General features: G+C 45.9%; 1 long non-coding RNA gene across 1 annotated transcript; it reads left to right on the top strand.

Annotated features, from left to right (window-relative positions):
* Positions 1-598: 598 nt before the first annotated feature.
* LOC147011672 (uncharacterized) lies at positions 599-5606 on the top strand. Its single transcript, XR_015051825.1, has 3 exons — positions 599-3381; positions 3507-3599; positions 3712-5606. It is a non-coding gene; the product is annotated as an uncharacterized LOC147011672 (long non-coding RNA).
* Positions 5607-19950: the final 14344 nt, after the last annotated feature.

Raw genomic sequence — 19950 nt, 5'->3', positions numbered from 1 at the left:
TGAAGAGTCACAGATATTGAAACACAGGAGGAACCAAACAAAGACTTGTAAACATTTCCAATTTGGGCAGAGAAATAAGTGGCAAGAGTATGCAATCATGGTGGAAGTGCCCCCCTTCCCCTCATGCATCAGTCTGAGCTCCCCCCCCCTTTTCTCGTGGCTCCATAATAAACTAGAAGGGCACTCAGTCAAGCGCATACCACTGTCTGATCCACAAGAACATTTCGGGCCCAATACATTTTTGAAATATCACGCTATACAGTACTATATCGTTTTTGGCCCCATCTCTCAATGGTGAAGAATCACTTTAAAGAATAAATTATTCTCGTATCCAGATCCAGATTCAGATCTTCACCAAAATCGAATCAATTCGTCCTTGTCACACACCGAACGTGTCCACGTCTTTTTGAAATATCCTGCACACACACACACACACACACACACACACACACATATATATATATATATATATATATATATATATATATATATATATATATATATATATATATATATATATATATATATATATATATATATACACACACACACGCACACACAAAAACATAACCTCTTTCACCTTCCGTGGCAGAGGTAACTGAAACAGCAAACAGCAGAGTGCATACCTCCACCAGGCTGAACAGTTTACGTTTTGAATCCCACCGATAGGTCAGATCTGCATCCCGACCTGAACCAAAATCTAATCAGCTTGCTCTTGTTGCCTCCCCAACCCATCCACCAAGTCTCGTCATAATCTGTCCCCAACTTTTTGAAATATAGTGCCACATATCGTTTTTGGCCCCCTCTTTCAATGATGAAGAATCGTCTCGAAAAAATTTAAAGTTCTCGTATCCGGATCTGGTACTTCACCAAAATCGAATCAAGTCGTCGTCGTGAAACACCCAACCTGTCCACCAAGTTTCGTCCGATTCCGTCCACAACTTTTTGAGATATTCTGCTCACAGACAAACAAACATATATACAGACAGACGAGGCTGAAAATATAACCTCTGTCCACCTTTGGTGGCAGAGGAAATAAATTCCCATTTAGTCAATAGGTCAGGATGAGTTTAGTTGTTTATCTAATGGCATACAACTGAAAATCACAATAGGTGATGCATTTCCACTTGTGCTATCTTGCTTGTTGGTGTATGCCTGGTGTTGGCTTAATGATTAGGGTGGTGGGCTTTGGATCCGAGGGACCTGAGTTCAAATCCCACTCAGCTGTTGTATTAATACAAGGTGGGGTTAACTCGGCCTGTCATCCTTCCGAGGTCGGCAAAATGAGTGCCAGCATGCTGGTATCCTGCGTCGGAGTGGCAACCCGTCCAGGATTGTGCCCAATGGCCAAGGAGACTGGTTAAGCAGCACCAACGCTCTGCACAGAGTATGGTCTCAACGGATGGATGGATGAAAGCTCAAGCTATACGTTGTCATTATCATAGCTAAGGTTTCTGTCTGGTTCTGAAACGTGGCAGATGTGCAATCCTCAAAATAAAATAATCAAAGATAAACTGTGACCCAACTACGAGGAGCAGCTGAAGGAGGCAAAGCTTTCTACATTAGAAAGTTGATGGTTACGAGGGAGTATGGTAGAAATGTGGAATAAGACAACGAAGGGTAAAGACAAAAATAAGTGCAGAAGACCCCACTTCTTCTCCTTCCTCACTCCCAGCGAAACTGAGTCGATAAAATGTTGATTGGATGAACGCGGTATCGATGTAGCATAAGCATGATAGGCCAAATGTCCTCTTCCTGCATTAGTTCCTTGTATTTCCTTATATACTAATGAAAAAAAAACGAGCCTGGTGTTGGCGCAGTGGTTAGGGCAGCGGCTTGGGATCCAAAAGGTCCTGAGTTCAAGCCCCGTTGGGCCACTGAATTTCTACACCAGGGGGTTGACTCAGCCTGTCATCCTTCCGAGGTCGGCAAAATGAGTACCAGTGTACTGGGCCGGTGTATACCCCGGTTAAAATAGGTGTACCATATCCCTGTGTCGTAAGAGGCGACCAGGGTTGCGTCAGGAAGGGCATCCGGCGTAAAACATGTGCCAAATCACTCTGCGGATCATACGGATGATCCGCTGTGGCGACCCCTAACGGGAGCAGCCGAAAGAAGAAGAAGACTAATGGAAAAAAAACTTCCTGTGCACCATAAAAAATTACACAAAATGATACTGTCATGGACCCGAGTCGCATAAATTGTCATGCACGGATACCAAGTGACGTGATAGTGCGACTTGCGGTACTGAGGGAACTGTAACACAGCACGACTAGGTGAACTGTCCCAGATGTAAAAAACATTTTTCTTGACATCTCAACTTCGTAAAGGTGAAACCACGCTTTTCCGATGAACGTCTCTGTGCTATTGCCATTGGCTTGCTTGAGACAGGGATGGCACAAGACGCTGTGGCTAGGCGTTTCGGTGTTCATCGGAACATCATACGGTCACTCTGGGGACGTCATCAACAAACTGGCAACGTCAGAGACTGTCCACGTTCTGGGCGACCAAGTGCGACGTCACGTCGGCAGGATAACCATTTCCGGTTGGTGCACCTTAGGAATCGGTTCCAGGCAGCAAGTTTGACAGCTCGCAGTATCCCCAGCTTGTGACCAATCAGTGCCAGAACCATCAGGAATCGGTAACTCGAGCATAACATCCGATCACGACAACTAGCAGTACGTCCGATTTTCTTTCCACGTCATCGACATGCGCGCTTAGCTTGGTGTACACAATATCTGAGGTTCAGGAGACAAGATTGGGCTGCTATCCTCTTGAGAGATGTGTAGAGGTTCCATCTTGATGGTAGTGATGGACGTTGTCGCAAATTTTTGACGGGAAGGGGAATGTTACGCTGACGCATGTGTTGTGCAACGTTCGTCGTTCGGCAGTGGAAGCGTGATGGTGTGGAGAGGTATCATCACACATCAAAGAACCCAACTGAACGTCATTAATGGCAATTTCACAAGTATTCGGTACCTTGATGAAGTTCTTCGTCCTCATGTCCTTCCATTCCTGCAGGTTCATGAACGTCACGTCAGACCCCAACAGGATAATTCACACCCTTACGTCGCACGAGTGGTCACCGACTTCATCGCACAACAGAACATTCCCACACTTACCTGGCCAGCTGTTTCACCTGATTTTTCTCCCACAGAACATGTGTGGGATGAAATGGAACAAGAAATGTGCGGTCTTCGAAACCAGCTGGCAGTGTTGGAAAAACTGCAGCAGGCCTTGGTACCGATGTGGAATGACGTCCATCAAGCCTTTTGTTAACCGATTTTTGACCGCACCTCTCCTCGAGCTTCTGGAGACATGTCATGCACACACAGGTTGACATTGTCATTCGATTCGATCGATATGACCAAACAACATGATGTAGGTGTAAATGTATGCACAGGAACTTTTTTTCCTCATTAGTATTGGTTGATGATGACAAATTATTGTGGTTTCTGATGGAACTATATGACATATTAATGGCTCCCTTTGCATATATAAACCAGCAATCCTAGTATCTACTGATAACTTGATTCGGGTTAAGAGGCTGTGATGGATGGACATGCTGTCAGGATGTCTCGAGGATGCATTAACTGGAGGTCAGTGTTGAAAGTGTGAAAAGAAGAATATTTTCCCTTGAATAATGTTCGTGCCAGGTGGGTACTTCACGTTTGTTAAAATGTCAACTCGACTTGTTTGCCGTTTCAACAGAGCTCCTGAAACACAACCGGATGGAGGGAGATGGTTTGTTGAAGAAGAGTGAGACACGATGAGACCATTTCATGCCAGAGTCACAGCAGTACAGGCTTGGAGTGGAGAGGTTGTTTGTCCGCACCATCAACCAGAAAGCTTATAGCAGTCGTCTTTTTGGGACCTCAACTATTTCGTTCACATACAATTTCTTGAACATGGGGAGACTATCCATACAAAGTACCACATTGACTTGTTACATAATGTAGTCAGATGAGCAATATACAGATGAAAACCCAGGTACGCTGTCTAAGGGTGTGACACCTTTCTCTGCCACAATGGTCATGGTCACATAACAAATGTGACCACTGTGACCGGCATGAGAGATCGATTCGAAAGTTCAACAAAATCATCCTCTATGCAATCCAGACTTGTTACTTTGTGATTTTCCTTTACTTGGATCATTGAAAGAATATCTGAGTGTAATTAAGTTTATAGATCATGAACACGTCAAAGCAAGTGTCCTGAACTAGCTGTGTACCCGTCCCAAAGTTTTCCACACAAATGGCATCAAAGCGTGAACACGTTGATAGGGCAACTATGTCTGTATATCAGAGGAATATGTTGGATATAAGTGAAGTTTCATCCTGTACCTTTTACCTTTTTACCATTTTTTTTTTACCATCCGTACCCTGTCCCTTTTGATTTTGTTGAGTAAAACCTCTGCATCGACCTTGAACTATCCTCGTAAAAACGATATCCGTTTTTATTTCCTCCCTCATTGACATGTTAAGCACGGCATTGCACCCAATGACTTGTTCGGATCCTTGAACAGACATGCCACAGGGAGACGTTGAAGCAACAATGAGAAAGTAATCAAAGAAGTGCAAAAAAATGTGAAAACCTTTGATTGCAGAGAATACCAGAGAGAAGTCGATGGTGTGCCATCACAAGTCCCCACACTTCCCAACTAAAGAATAGTTGAAAGATGGTGGAAAGTTCCACCAGGAATGACGCAATATCAATTTTTGAATTAAATTTTTTTCCCTGTTTTGACCCCTGTGACCCACCACCACTGGGGCATGAACCTGAGGTCAAATCCAAAAAATGGTTACATTTTTAATGCGTCTCTCAATATTAATTGCAGATACAAAGTTTCATCAAAAATCTTTTTTAAATGTTCATGCCATTGCATTTTTTGATATTTGACCTTTTGACCCCCACCACAGGCGGCAGGGCCAAAATTATACTGCTTTTGCACCTTCGTGCCATGCGGTAATCTTAAGTACCAAGTTTGGTGACTTTCTACATAACCGTAGTTCTGGAGATAGCATGATGGACCGAGGGACAGACAGACAGACAGACAGACAGACAGACAGACAGATGGAGCCGATTACAAGGCGGTTTTTTTCAAAAAGCGTGGAGATAAAAATATTTGTGTCGGTCAGCCAGCGTTGTTTTGGGGTTTATGTTTTGTTTTGAAACAAATGTGTACAACTTATAAAAGCCATTTAATCATTGCATGCATGCTTTCATCCCACATGTACTTGAATGTTACTATTAGTCTGCAAAACAAGTGCTCTGTTCAGAAATTCTCATAAATAAACTCGTTCTACTTCCCCTCACCACATTCCCCTATCTCCCAAATACAATGCTGTATAATTCATACATAATTGTTTTATTTATTGTACTTATTTATACTTGTCTTCCTTGCCACCTCTGGTGTGTTCTTCCTTGTATGACTTTGTCATGGGTATGTTTAAACCTCATGTAAATACAAATTAGGGTAATCATACTTCTTGAAGCAGTTTGTATACAATAGATTTGAAAGCATTTCCAGCTAATTTAGCACTCATGAGTTGCACAAAGAAAATGACCGAAACAAATGTGTGTGCCTGATGTATGTCACAGTATGCCTGACAAATTGTTGGATAACAATAATAAATAAAACATTTATTTTATGCTCTCTCTCTCTCTTGAAAACATACAGATACACACACGACATGCTTGCAGACTGCAAGCAGATTGCGGAGTGCATCCTAGGTGTACACATAATAACGTTTCGCTGCTCATTAACAACAGAACTAATTTGACTTATCATGTTCATTTAGCATCTTTCTATTTTTGATATGTTGATTTAATTTAGATTTAGTAATGATTGTGTCATAGGCTGCTGGAGAGGTAGCCATTCTGTTTGTGGTATGGACTCAATTCATGACGCAACCATAAATGCAGTGCATTTTGCCAAAACAGGCATTTTGCACACATTCAATAGTTGTAATGAAGAAGGCATTCCTGTTTTGTTTGTCTGCGGCCTTATCCCACTGCACACCGTCCGGAAACGACAAATGTTTATTATGTCCTACCACTGTACATCATCCGCTCACATAAAAAACATAAGACACTTCATGAATCATACCACCACAAAGCTGAGAAACATCCACTCCTTTGGGAGTGATCGCGCCATACACGATCACGCGATGTGCCATTGGCTTTGATCAGGATCGGGAGCGACCCTCTGTGAGCAGGAGTGAGGCTGAACCAGCCTACTCTTGTTATCACCACACTTTTTGAAAAAAAAAATGGGGGATATTGTAATTGGCTCCATCCGTCCGTCTGTTTGTCCGTCCGTCATGCTATCTCCTAAATAGTCGTGCAGAAATTCACCAAACTTGGTAGTTATGATCAATACATGACACGAAGGTGCAAGACAAGTATCATTTTTAGCCATGACCCCTGGGGTTGGGTCAAAAGGTCAAATACCGAAAAATGCAATTACAAGCACATTTTTCTACATTTTTTAATGAAACTTTGCACAAGCAATAAACATTGGGGGATGCATGAAATAGGTAGCGATTTTCTGGATAATGCTCCGGGGGGTGGGGATTTGGGGTCACCGGTTAAAATGGGGAAAAAAAATTTAACTCAAAATTTGATATTGGGTCAATCCTGGTGGAACTTTCTGCCAACTTTCAACTTTGCTTTAGGTGGTAAGTGTGCGGATTTGCAATGGCATGCCATCGACTTTGCTCGTGTTTGCAGATATTTTCATTCATGGACAGTTTGTGACTTTTTCCTGGAATCTTAGCTTTCAATTTCAACTTTCTAGCCTCCTTAGAAAGTACTAAACATCCGTATGAGTGAGTCAATCAATGAGTGTTCAGAAATATATACAGTGGATTTGTGTATGTGTGTGTATATAAATATATATAGTTACAGCCATGGCAAAGGGTGGTCGCTCCTTGTGATGTCTAAGTGTAATGAAAACTGCTCTTGTTCGTGTTTATACTCTCGGCTATGCCTTTGGGGGGCTCAGCTTCATAGCAATCCTCTTGAGGCCACCTGTCAATAAGTTATAGCTTCAAATCCTCCAGTAAGCCTGTATCAACCCGTCTATGCCCTACCTTTTCTTGCTTGCAACTTCCCCCGACTCAAATCGCACTCTCCTTCACCACCAAGTTGTTTAGGCCTGGTTCAACCACACTACTATTATAGGATTGACCGGGATTGCAGCATATGTGTGCGCATGGACACGCTGTGTGCAGGCAATGCGAGACTCCACCCTGCAGGAATGTTATAAAAGGGGAAGCCCATGGGTGCTGCAGTATTTCAGAGGAAGAATGAAAAGGAGAGGAGTCTCTGTCTATTCCTCTCTGTGCGTGTATGCGATTGCAGTGAGCTCGTCACAGAGTGTGAAGAGGCGTCATTCAGGAGAATGACAAGTGCTGTAACAGTTTCTAGAAGGATGTGAGCTACTAAAAGAAACTACACTTTGCACAAGCCGACTACCCGCACCTCTACTCCCCCTTCACAATGAACACGATGGCGGTGCCGCCATTGCTGACCACATCTTCCACCCTCATTTTTATTCCCCTGTTATTTTTATCTGCCCCCCTCCTTTATATTTATCTTGAAGTTCATTTCTTGATTTACCCATCCTTTGTTGATCACGAGGTCTTTGTTAGTGTGTTGTGAGATCCCACAGCACCTTTCAAAAAGAATCGGCCTTTGTGCATTGGCACCCTGGCCAACTTCCAAATTGGCACCTTAATACTGTGCAGGTGCACTGCGTCTGCCAGACACAGCTACACCTCAGTAATAATGTAATCAGGAAGCCGTAATCGAATCCTGGTCCAACATCCATTCACCAGAATAACTTTTCTTATGAAACAAAAGTTAAGGTTTGAAGTTGAGCAGCCTCGTTCAATATCTGACGTTAAATATGCCGCAACCAAATAACTCTTTGTATTTCTTTCATTCTTATCCCTTATTTTCTGTTTATTAAAAGGTAAATATTAATAATGGTGTAAACCCACACCTCTGATACTACAGGATGGTGCATATGTAAGCACACTTATCTTTGAGCTGTTCATTGTGGGTTCGATTCCCGACCCGTCTATAAACGTCTGATTGGTGCTTCACAGGCAGAGCGTTGCATCACAAGGTGTGCCGTCCAAAGGATGGATGTTAAGCCGGGTGTCCCATCTGCTAGCATTAGCTGGTGAACGTTAAAGGTCTCACGGTGTCTTTCCATGAAGAGTTTGGCCATTGTGCCCAATTTCCAAATTCCTGCCCGAATAGGTAAGGGCACTGCATCAGTGGCACAAATGCATTCCTTGGAAATGATACAATCAGTGTGCTGAATTCGTCATTGAATATTGATCCGATATGCATTTGCCGATGACGATCTGTGATGTCGATGCACAGGGGCAGCCTTAACTCACTTTCAACACCTTTTGAGATGGAGAAGGTGAGGTGTATGCCTCGTGTTAGCTTCAGGATCTTATACAAGGGTCTTGAATTCGAGCCCCTGTCGTTTTGTTGAAATAACACTAGGTGGGTTCTTCATACTGGTACGTGTCCGTACGTACGTGATAGCAGACTGTACGTGCAAAAAAAAAAACTTTCAAACCGCGTGCCAGAAACAACAACCACACAGGCCGTTCCTTCGCTCTCGCGTGGCCATACGTGCAAAAAAAACCAAAAACTTTCAAACAACCACACAGGCAGTTCTTTTGCTCTCGTAAACGACGACTGGAATGGGGCATTGTGTTTATCTATAAATGCGCATAAGAAATCGAGAAATTATTAGAATACAGTGTCATCACTATCCGGAAGCGTACGTTGTAATCCGTAATGGGGAACGCGGCTGAGGATCTCTTCCCCAACGGCCACGCCAACGCAGCAATGCGTCCTGTCATTGGTTGGTAAATAAATGGCCATAACTTGGGAAGCACTTGTCCGATTAATATCAAACCTTGAAAAGGCACATATAGTGTAGTAGATAGTAGAAAAATCGTGAAAATTATGATACAAGCATCAAATTTGGCATTTCTGTTCTGCAGGGCTTTCTGATTAAATCTGCTCAATTGGCAATTTGAAAATCGATTTTTTTTAAAATTAGAAAAAAAAAAAAAACTAAAAAATTTGAAGTCACAGCTGGCTGAAATTCTTGAAGAGCAAGTGAACATCCCAGACAGAGAACCAAGGGGAGATGCAGTCATCATTGATGGCTCAGCACTTATCAATGCCCTACCTCCACGCACTTCAAAGATATTTGATGACTATGCTAAAGAAGACATCATCCCAAAGGTGGATGCTGTGTCTGCATGTTGTCACGAAGAAGCTGACACTCGAATATTTGTACACACCAGGGATACAACGATGGATGGTAGCAAGTCCATTATCATTAAGGCTAATGACACGGACATACTAGTCATAGCAATATCTGTACTGCCTTCCTTACAGGAACTAGGTCTTGAGAACATGTGGATTGCCTTTGGCCAAGGAGCCAAGGCGCGATGGATTCCAGTCCATGAGGTCGTTTCTGCAATAGGGCCTGAGAAAGCTAGAGGGATCCCATACTTCCATGCGTTCACTGGATGTGACGTCGTGTCTGCCTTCCGCGGTAAAGGGAAGAAAACTGCATGGCAGACTTGGAACGTCTTTGATGATGTTTCTGAAACATTAACCAATCTCAGTCAGCATCCAACATCGATTAGTGATCTGAACTTTTTTGAAGTTTTTTTTTTTTTCAAATTTTTCAAAATTTGGATTTTCAAATGGCCAATCAGGCAGATTTGATTAGAATCCCCTGGAGAACAAATGTACCAAATTTGATGCTTGTATCATCATTTCAACGATTCCTTTCAAAAATTGCTGTTATCTGCCCCACTAATACTCAGGTCCCCAGCAATATAGCTGGCAAGTTTCAATTAGATCGGACCAGTGGTTGTCGAGAAACAGCGGTCACACACACATACACACACACACACACACACACACACACACACACACACACACACACACACACACACACACACACACACACACACACACACACACACACATTGCTGGAATTATAGATAGATGAAGCCGACTGCAAAGTATTCTTTCCATTATACAACGTTTTTTTCCCCCAGGGGTGTGTTAGCAAGCATATTGCTGTCGCTTGCCAAGTGGCTTGCTTGATTTAAAGCGCTCAAGCAAGCAATTCAACGGAACGGAGTGCTTGGTACCGCTTAACATGACGGTCTCCGTGGGAACAATGCCATCATGGTACTCGAGCAAATGATGTCCGAGCCGTCGTTTTCAGTTTTACTTGATCCTCTTGTGACGACTTCCCCAAATGAATTTATTGTGTTAGCAGCGGCTACAAAGTACGAAGAAAAGGGAAAGAGAGATAAATAATTGGGGAGGCAGAAGGAGGAGCAAATTGTCAAGCTTATCTATATATCTACCACAGTGTCTCTATGCATTTGTGCGAGGGGTTTTTGCATGCTTGTCGATCTTGAAGAATTAGGATGAAAAGTAGAGTAAAGATTAAAGTATGAAATGACGTTTCAATAATATTATGAGTACTGTAGATATAACAGGGGTCTGCCTCTGAACATGTCATTGGTTGTTGGCACTTCGTTTTGAATCTGACTGTGGTGGCCATTTTTATCTGCGTCCTGTGGCAGGTCTGCAAGAGCTCCGTGCCGCCGCCACCGTGGCTTCTCCCTTAAATGTGCACCCATTGGTCGGACAGATTCCGTACCACTGCATCCACATTGGTCACTTGACTCCACCCACCATGGCAATCAGCCGAAATATGGCTGCCATCTTGATTTTCTGGTGGGCCTCACATGAGGCCTCTGCGAATTACACACTACGAGTTTGTTGCCCCAGATTTCCACCGGCCTTGTTTTGGGTCGATTGTTATAATCACGATGAGGGACCCTGAAAAATCTAATCACATGTAGAATAAAAATTATGAGTAAGGTTTATGATCAAGCCTATGCATGCCTCCCGAAAAAAATAGCGTTATGTAAGTTTTGAACAGCCCTGTGTTGGGGTTACAACAATCCGTGACCATGCGACGAGTCAGCATGTTCTGATATAATCGTGACGGAGGCTGACATAGATGAGAGGTGTCGAGTTAATATTTTAATAGCGCAATAAATGCGTGTTCCCCAATCGTAGCGTTACCGAATTTTGTCGCAAGTTGTGACCACAGTGCGGTTATTCTTGTTGCTCACATAATGAAGCATCTCTCTTAATCGCTTACTCTGTGAGACGAGCGGCTTAAAAAGTGGTTGATTCGGAACGACTGACTTGGAAAGCGATAGCAGACTGCTTGTTAACAGAACACACAGCTTCGAGGTGAGTGTGTGTACCTCTAAGGCCGAAACAGTATAGACTGGCCCATCTTGTCAGCTGGTAAGACCAAAAAACATACCGGGATATTATACCCATGATGTGTCTGAGTGTTATTCACCAAGGGCTGTTATTCGTATGTTATTATTCAATGTTATTCATATTATATTACACCCAAGTGGCACTGCATCTCAGTCTGTCGACCTCACCCTTTTAACAACAGTACCATTTATGTGAGTTGTAATACTTGAAGGTGTGTGTGTGTGTGTGTGTGTGTGTGTGTGTGTGTGTGTGTGTGTGTGTGTGTGTGTGTGTATGTATATATATATATATATATATATATATATATATATATATATATATATATATATATATATATATATATATATATATATATATATATATATATACATATCTTCTTCTTCTTCTTTCGGCTGCTCCCGTTCTGGGTTGCCACAGCGGATCATGCGTATGATCCGCCTAGTGATTGGGCACACGTTTTACGCCGGATGCCCTTCCTGACGCAACCCTGGTTGCCTCTTACGACACAGGGATATGGTACACCTATTTTAACCGGGGTATACACCGGCCCAGTACACTGGTACTCATTTCGCCGACCTCGGAAGGATGACAGGCTGAGTCAACCCCCCTGGTGTATTAATTCAGTGGCTCAACGGGGCTTGAACTCAGGACCTTTTGGATCCCAAGCCACTGCCCTAACCACTGCGCCAACACCAGGCATATATATAGTGTTGTGGTTGACGAAATTCGCAAACCACCATTCAGGTCCCTTAGGTGAGATATCTCTGTAAGTATATGTGTAGTTAGGCCCAAACCCGTTGTTTCGAGAGAATAAATGTCATTCATTCGGGCTGCGACCCTTCTAGATAGCCGTTTTTCTTTTACTATCTTTATTTTGGACCAGCCGCCATTACTACCATTACTACCACCACCAACCACGTCTCAACAGCCATCACACAACAACCACTAACCGCAACGCCGCTTCACAACAACAGCCACGACCTTTACCGTCACAACTCGCCCTCGCAACCATCGCATCACCGCCATTTCCGCGCCGCTTGTGGGCACCGATACTGGACTCGTGCAGGGCGCGCACCGAGCAGCGGGTACAGAAACACCAGCCTTTCCGAAGCAATCGGATCAAAAACGACTCACGCCCACTTCTGTTCCGTCCTATCAGTGAGCGTGGGGCGATTTGGCCCCGCCTCCAGGTGCGTCGGAGTAATATCGCTATATGCAGATTCATGGATCAAAAAGCATTCACGCCCACTTTTCCTCTGTCCAATGGGGAGCCAGCCAGAGGTGAAGGGTCGAAGGTAAAGGGTCGAAGGCGAAGGAGCGAGGCCCCGGGGGCTATAAAGGGCCGCGTTCGCTCGTAGTTGAGTTAAGTTAAGTCAGTTCGGAGTTGAGTTGGGAAGAGCCAGTCAAGAGAGGAGTCGGAGAAGGCAGTTGGACGGAGCTGTGGAGAGTTGGAGAGGTGGCGGCGGCGAAGGCAGTCGAGGGGGCGCTCGTGTCAGAGTCGGGGAGCTGCGGAGAGGGGAGGCCGATAACGCGACCGAGGTCGCGGTGGAGACGCTCGTCGCGGGACCCGAACCAGCGAGATATCCTCATCCCCCCGAGCAGCAACAACCCCCTGCTGTTCCCCCCCCCCCACGCAGAGATAGTGCGAGAAGGGGGCCCCGTTCCCACCCCATACCAGGCAGTCCCAGCGAGGCCCGCGGAGTCGGGGAGCCAGCGCCATTTTGCGGCTCATCACCAGATGGGTAGGCTTGACGCAGTCTCGGCCCCAGGCCCGTCTGCCCCCCCCTCATCGTGGAGGGTGGTCCCTTTTTCTTTTGCTTTGAGTATATGTGTTGTCGGCGCCGTCTGTGAAGTAAAACTGTATAAGTGTTGCCGTGTGCTCGGTAGTCGGTGGTAGATCTGCATTGTGTTTTGCTTTTACATTTGCTTTTTGTGCATTATTGTGTGTTTCTTCTTTTACATTTGCTTTTGGTGTATAATTGTATATGTGTGCTATCTGTGTGCCATCGCGAAATAAATGTGCTTTATGTTGAACTGTTTTTCCCGTTTCGCTTCGTCTTTTCCTTTATTGAATCTCCATCTTACTTCACGTAAAGAGTTGGTCGTGGGCTAAAACGCCCGATAATTAATCGAACCGTCGGGGTTGACGATAACTCCGCTCGGTTATCCCGATAGTACGGAACGGGTCGCTTAAAGTGGCCCGTGTCCGAAGTCGACCTGCGGCGAGGTGCGATCGCCCGGTCTACCCTCCGTGTGGGTACTTAGGTAGGTCGAATTTGGCGAGCAACCCTATCCCACGCGGGGGGCCGATTGGCACGATCGTGGTGAGGCCGAAAGGCCCACCCGTGACTAGTTCCCGGCGTTAGTCCGAGAGGGTCACGACGGGATTGTCCGTCCGGTGGGCGACGTGCCGCGATTTGAGTTACGTGGCCGTTCGCACGCCAGCGGGCGCGAATCCGCAACAATATATATATATATATATATGTATATATATTGTTACGGAAATGGCCCTTCGTATGCTGCTAAATATAGGATTAGCTCAGATTCCCCATTAAATGCATGTTTAGCTCGGTTGTTTGGTAAAACGGACGTTACATGTGTGTCGGGAGTGGAAGAGGCTGTTTTTTGTTTGTGCGGTGGTGGTGGAATGAGAGCTCCTTCTTCTTCCTTCCCCATCCCGAACGAGGCCCCGCCCAGTCCGCTGAGAGGGTGTGGCCACAAAGAGGAAGTGAAACTGAGGGGAGGAGTTTTGTCGGCTTCGAAAAGGGGGAGGAGCCAGTGGCTCACGAGCGAGCGAATGGAGACCTCGTAAAAGAAAAGGGGTTCAGTTTTGGAAAAACAGTCGCTCTCGAGGCGTGCTCATGGCTTCGAAGTGAGCGAACGAAGTAGGGACAGTGTGTTGAATCTGCCGGGAGAGACGCTGAACCTGAAAGCGCGAGTCTGCATTTTTGGCAGTAAGAAAGGCTGCCTGCACGTCGAGTCTGCCTTTTTGGGCAGTGGGAGAGGCGGCCTGCACGTCAAATCGGCAATCGACTCTTATGAGGAGGTGATTCTGCCATGAGAGAGACGGCGGTCGGCTTTGAGAGGCGAGCGTAGAGAAGGAAATAAAAGGTGATTCTGCAGAGTGAGAAACTGAGAGGACGGAGTTGAGAAGTCGGGCTTCGAGGCGGGAAGGCAAGAGAGGATATGACGTAGCCTTTGACGGTCCTTGCTCACCTCACGGCTCGACACGTTTGCCGATCCGCTTGCTGGAGCCCGGCACCTCGATTTGGGCCTTGGCTGGTGCACAGGCCAGGCCTGGATTTGTATGCTGGACCTTGTGAGAAATCAACTGAGGGCAATCGTTGATCTGACGGTCTTGTGCCGTCGACCTTACGCGGGATCAGAGCTCGCGGAGACCACGTGCAGTGTGGAAAAGGCAGGCGAGCGCCGTATCGTCATGCGGTGTGTTCGAGTTCGAGCTGGGGGCTCGAATCCATGGATATCCACTTGTTACGAGCGACATTCGTGCTTTTTGACACTTTCCTCTCGTCCATGAAACCTCACCAAGTATTCTGTCTTGTCTGCATGCATGCTGTCTGTCTGTCTTGTCTGCACGTGTCGTATAAGGCATATCTCGGTAGGGACCCCCTCAAAACCTGTAGTCCATAGTTCCCTAGTTAAGAACGGGTTAAATATTGTTAACAAAAACATTGTCGTGAATGTTTTGCTTGTGTCGTGTTTCTCGATGCTCCCCAATAAATCTGGTTGGTTCATATGAAGTTGCCGCTATGGATTAATTTGTGTCACGTCGAGGAACGATCCGTTCCATTGGCATATACAACCCAAATGGTTACAGACTGGCAGAAAACGCTCGGCATCTAACACAACCAGTCTGTAACCGGGGTTTTATTTCCCCAACTGGTAAGGTTCAGGATTACGTTGGTATCGCAATTGAAGACGCGTGACCCGAGGCCTGTGCCGAGCCAGCCGGCGTTATAAACCCCGGAGACGGCGGTGGTGAGGGTGGCGCCAAGTGTCGGGTGAGAATCCCGCAACCCTGGATCCGCAACAATATATATATATATATATATATATATATATATATATATATATATATATATATATATATATATATATATATATATATATATACACACACACATTATACCATGTGCAGTACTGTCGATCGTTTTTAGTGCAGTGATTTGTCCAGTGCATTTTATAAAATGGATGGAAAAATGAAGGTAAGAATCTCCAAGACAGTGATTGGACGAGTTATAATGTCTGGGCAGAAACATGTACTTTAAGAAAATGGTAAGAATGCGTTGTTGTTCGAGAGGACAGGTCTCATGACAACGTCGATGCACTTCGGTGGATTCTCAGAGTATCACCAAGAGAGCGGTGAGCAATGAGGAGATATGCAAGAGAGTCAGGGTGTGTTCTCTTGCAGAGCACTCGCCAAGTGGCTTAGGCACTCAAGCAAGCACTCCAGTTGAAACCTTTGATAAGGAACGGCTGGCTTGGCAAGCGCTAGCTTGCTGCTGAGTAACTGAACACACCCTGCATTTCATATTTCAGGATTATTTTGCTGTTCTTTTATTGCAGCACTGGCTGTGGGCAAATAATTTAATAACCCAAATATCTGGAGTTTGAGCCCCTGTCGTCCGTTAAATAACATCAGGTGGGTTGACTCAGCCTGTCATCCTTCCGAGGTCAACAAAATGAGTACCAGCTTACTGGGAACAAGGGACACTGCATCAGCGGCACAGCTGCGCTCGCAGAAATGATGCAACCGTGCAACGCAATTGACGACACCTCCAAAAAAGAGTCAAAATGAAAATCAGCAAAAGTCAAATTGGTTATATTTTCTACTGGTAGAAGGATGAAAAGTGGGACAAAGTTGATTTATTGTGATCAAATGTAATTCTGAGTTTGGGAAAATTCACTTTGATGTTACTTTATCCCAAGACTGGTGTTGTCTTCAGCCCACCCTTCTGTAAATGAATGCCACAGCATCACGACGATGGCCTCAGAAGACAAAATTATGTTTTTACATGAACAGCAATGCGACTAAACAAACAATGAACAAATGAGAAACAGAGGAATGAGATTCCAATCTGAGATCAGGGTCATCATCATTTCGTATGCAGCTTGCATCTGCTGGTTGCATCATTTCTGGGAGCATTGCTGTGATGCTGATGCAGTGCCCCCCTATTCCCAGTAAGCTGGTACTCATTTTATTGAACAGAGAAGGATGACAGGCTGAGTCAACCCACCTGGTGTTATTTAACAGAACAATAGGGGGTTTAATTCAAGACCCTAAGATCTTATGCCAGCCACCTTAACCGTTAAGCCAGCACCAAGCTTACAGGTCGTGTCATGACTCACGAGGTAAACTGCTCACACAAGAAACATCAAATGATTCAGTGCAACAGGCAGGGTTATAAAAAAAAAATGCACCTGGAAATGCACCTGGAAGCAGCAATGCACCTGGAAAAAAAACATGCAGGACAAAATTTTCAAACAGGGTTATATATTCAAAAAGAAAAGCCCACAGTAAGTTGAAGTTCTGGATAAACTGTCCAATGATATCAATTCAACAGCTCACCTGGAGAGGAAAGGTAATCCAGCCATCCTGGACAGAGCACCCAGGTGGAAAGAAATGTGAGTAAGATGGAGAGGAAAACGTTAATTGTTACATCTGTGTCATGAAAAAGCATGACAATAATTAATACTGATCTTGAGAAGAAACTTGATACCACCCTGAATAGCCTGCCCAGTTGTTCTCTTGGGCCCTAATCAGCCAAATTTGGCAACAGGTCCACCCACGAAGTACAAGTTTAATGAGATCTCTGTGTGTGTGTGTGTGTGTGTGTGTGTGTGTGTGTGTGTGTGTGTGTGTGTGTGTGTGTGTGTGTGTGTGTGTGTGTGTGTGTGTGTGTGTGTGTGTGTGTGTGTGTGTGTGTGTGTGTGTGATACAAATAGTAAATGTCAGCTAACAGTGGGATACTTGCTCCTATATCTGACATTTCCATTTCTAAACATCTTGATCCATAAGTACTTTTCCTAATATGACGAGAAGCTCAAGATCCATTCAGTGGTAGAAGGGCAGGCAAGGGGGTGGGGGGGGGGGAGAGTATATATGTACTGTATACACATATGAGCGGGGTATGCTTACACATCAACACATTGTGTTCGCATGCGAACCGTGCTTCCCCATTGTCTCGGGTCACTCTACCGCATTTGATTTTTAATTTATTATCTTGCCAAAACGAAGTTTTTCAAGATATTGTTGCGGATTCCGCGCCCGCCGGCGTGCGGCGGCCACGTAACTCGAATCGCGGCACGTCGCCCACCGGACGGACAATCCAGTCGTGACCCTCTCGGACTAACGCCGGGAACCAGTCACGGGTGGACCTTTCGGTCTCACCGCGATCGAGCCAATCAGCCCCCGCGTGGGATAGGGTTGCTCGCCAAATTCGACCTACCTAAGTACCCACGCGGAGGGTAGACCGGGCGATCGCACCTCGCCGCAGGTCGACTTCGGACACGGGCCACTTAAGCGACCCGTTCCGTACTATCAGAATAACCGAGCGGTGTTATCGTCGACCTCGACGGTTCGATTAATTATCGGGCGTATTCAGCCCACTACCAACCCTTTACGTGAAGCAAGATGGGGATTCAATAGAGGAAAAGACGAAGCGAAGCGGGAGAACAGTTCAACAATAAAGCACATTTATTCGCGGCACACGGGAAGCACACAAATACAATTCCACCAAATGCACACAAAAAAAAGAAAACACACTTCCATTTACACAAAAAGCAAATATAAAAGCGAAAACAATGCAGAGCTAATACCGACTACCGAGCACACGGCAACACTTATACAATTCTACTTCACAGACGGCGCCGACAACACATACCCAAAACCAAGGAAAAGAAATCCCCCAAGAATGAGGCGGGCCTGAGGCCGAGACCGGGTCGCGCCTACCCGTCTGGTGATGAGACGCGGAGCGGCGATGGCCCCGCAACCCGCGGGCCTCGTGGACGGTGTCTGGTAGGGGGTGGGAACGGGGCCCCCTTGGTCGCACTATCTCAGCGCGGGGGGAAACAGGAGGGGGTTGCTGATGCTCGGGGTATAGAGGATCTTTATTATCCCTGGTGTGCGTCTCCACCTCGGCCAGGTCGCGCTGCCGGCCTCCCTCGGGCGTGCAGCTCCTGGCACCGACGCGAGCACCCCCTCGTCCGACTCTCTTCAGCTTCTCCAGCCACTGCAGGCTTCGGGCTCCAGACTTCCACACTCGTCCCCTCCGTTCCGACTCCTTCTCGTTCTCGTTCTCCTTTTCGTTCTCGTTCTCCTTTTCGTTCTGACTCCTTCTCGTTCTCCTTCTCGTTCTCGTTCTCCTCCTTCTGACTGACGAACACCGTCCTTTTATCCCCCCGTAACTTCGCCTTTTGACCCCCTCCCTTTGACCTTTCACCTCGCTCCCCATTGGCCCGAGAAAAAGTGGGCGTGAAGGCTTTTTGATCCACAAATTTGCATATATCGATCGTTCTGGGGGCGGGGCCAATTCGCCCCTCGCTCACCGATTGGACGGCAAAAAGTGGGCGTGTGTCGTTTTTGATCCGTTTTTGAAGCACAAAATCCGTGATTTTGTACACGCTGTTCGACGCGCGTTCTGCATGAGTCCAACACCGGTACCCACAGCGGGGCAAGAACGGTGGCGATGCTACGGTTGCGAGGTGTGACGGGAAGGTCGTGGCGGTTGTGGTGAAGCGGCGTTGTGGTTGGTGGTTGATGTTGTGGTTGTGATGGTAATCATGGCGGTTGGTCCAAAATAAAGATAGTAAAAGAAAAACGGCTATCCTGAAGAGTCGCAGCACGTATAAATGACATGTATTCCCACTAGACAACGGGTTTGGGCCTAACTACACATGCACTTACCGAGATACCTCACCTAAGGGACCTGAATGGTGGTTTGCGAATCTGGTAACCACAACACTACCCCCTTCCCTTTTTACAGACTCGTCCCGAGTCGTCAAATTTTCGTGTGCCATCATGTGTAGTTTTCCCCTAGTACATTTTACCTACGGATCCCTGAGTGCGACATTCATGGTATTCGTGTCCCCAAAATAAATAACCTGAGGGCTGCGTAACTACCTAAACAAACTCACTCACACGGACGACTTAAATAAAATTGCCGGCGCTAAGACATACATGCCGGGGGCGCACTCATATGTACAGTACATCTTAACCTTAACTTACAAATTTTACACTAAACCATGGCCCAGGATCATCGAACTCTGCAAAAAGAAAGCAGTTAGCAGGGAGCCAGGCTGCCCACATGCAGTCTCTGACTCAAACAATGCAGGTGACAGGGAACGTGGCTGGCTGCTCACACGCAGTCCAAGGCCTTCCCTTTTGAACTGAACTCAGTGAACCACAACGGTGCTTGGGCTGCACAAACGCAGTCTCCGTGCCAGCTCAAGTGGCACACGCAATGAGCACAACGAATGGATGGATGAACACAAACACGGTGCACGGGCCGCCACTGCAGGCCCGTGTTGTAGCTGCCAACAGGGCAGTTCTTGCAGCTT

The sequence above is a fragment of the Eptatretus burgeri genome, chromosome 15, assembly GCF_056783735.1.
Source record: "Eptatretus burgeri isolate ZD-2024b chromosome 15, Ebu_testis_v1, whole genome shotgun sequence".
Classification (NCBI taxonomy): Eukaryota; Metazoa; Chordata; class Myxini; order Myxiniformes; family Myxinidae; genus Eptatretus; species Eptatretus burgeri.
The sequence above is the reverse complement of the archived record's forward strand: the minus strand, read 5'-3'. Positions and strand labels throughout refer to the sequence as shown.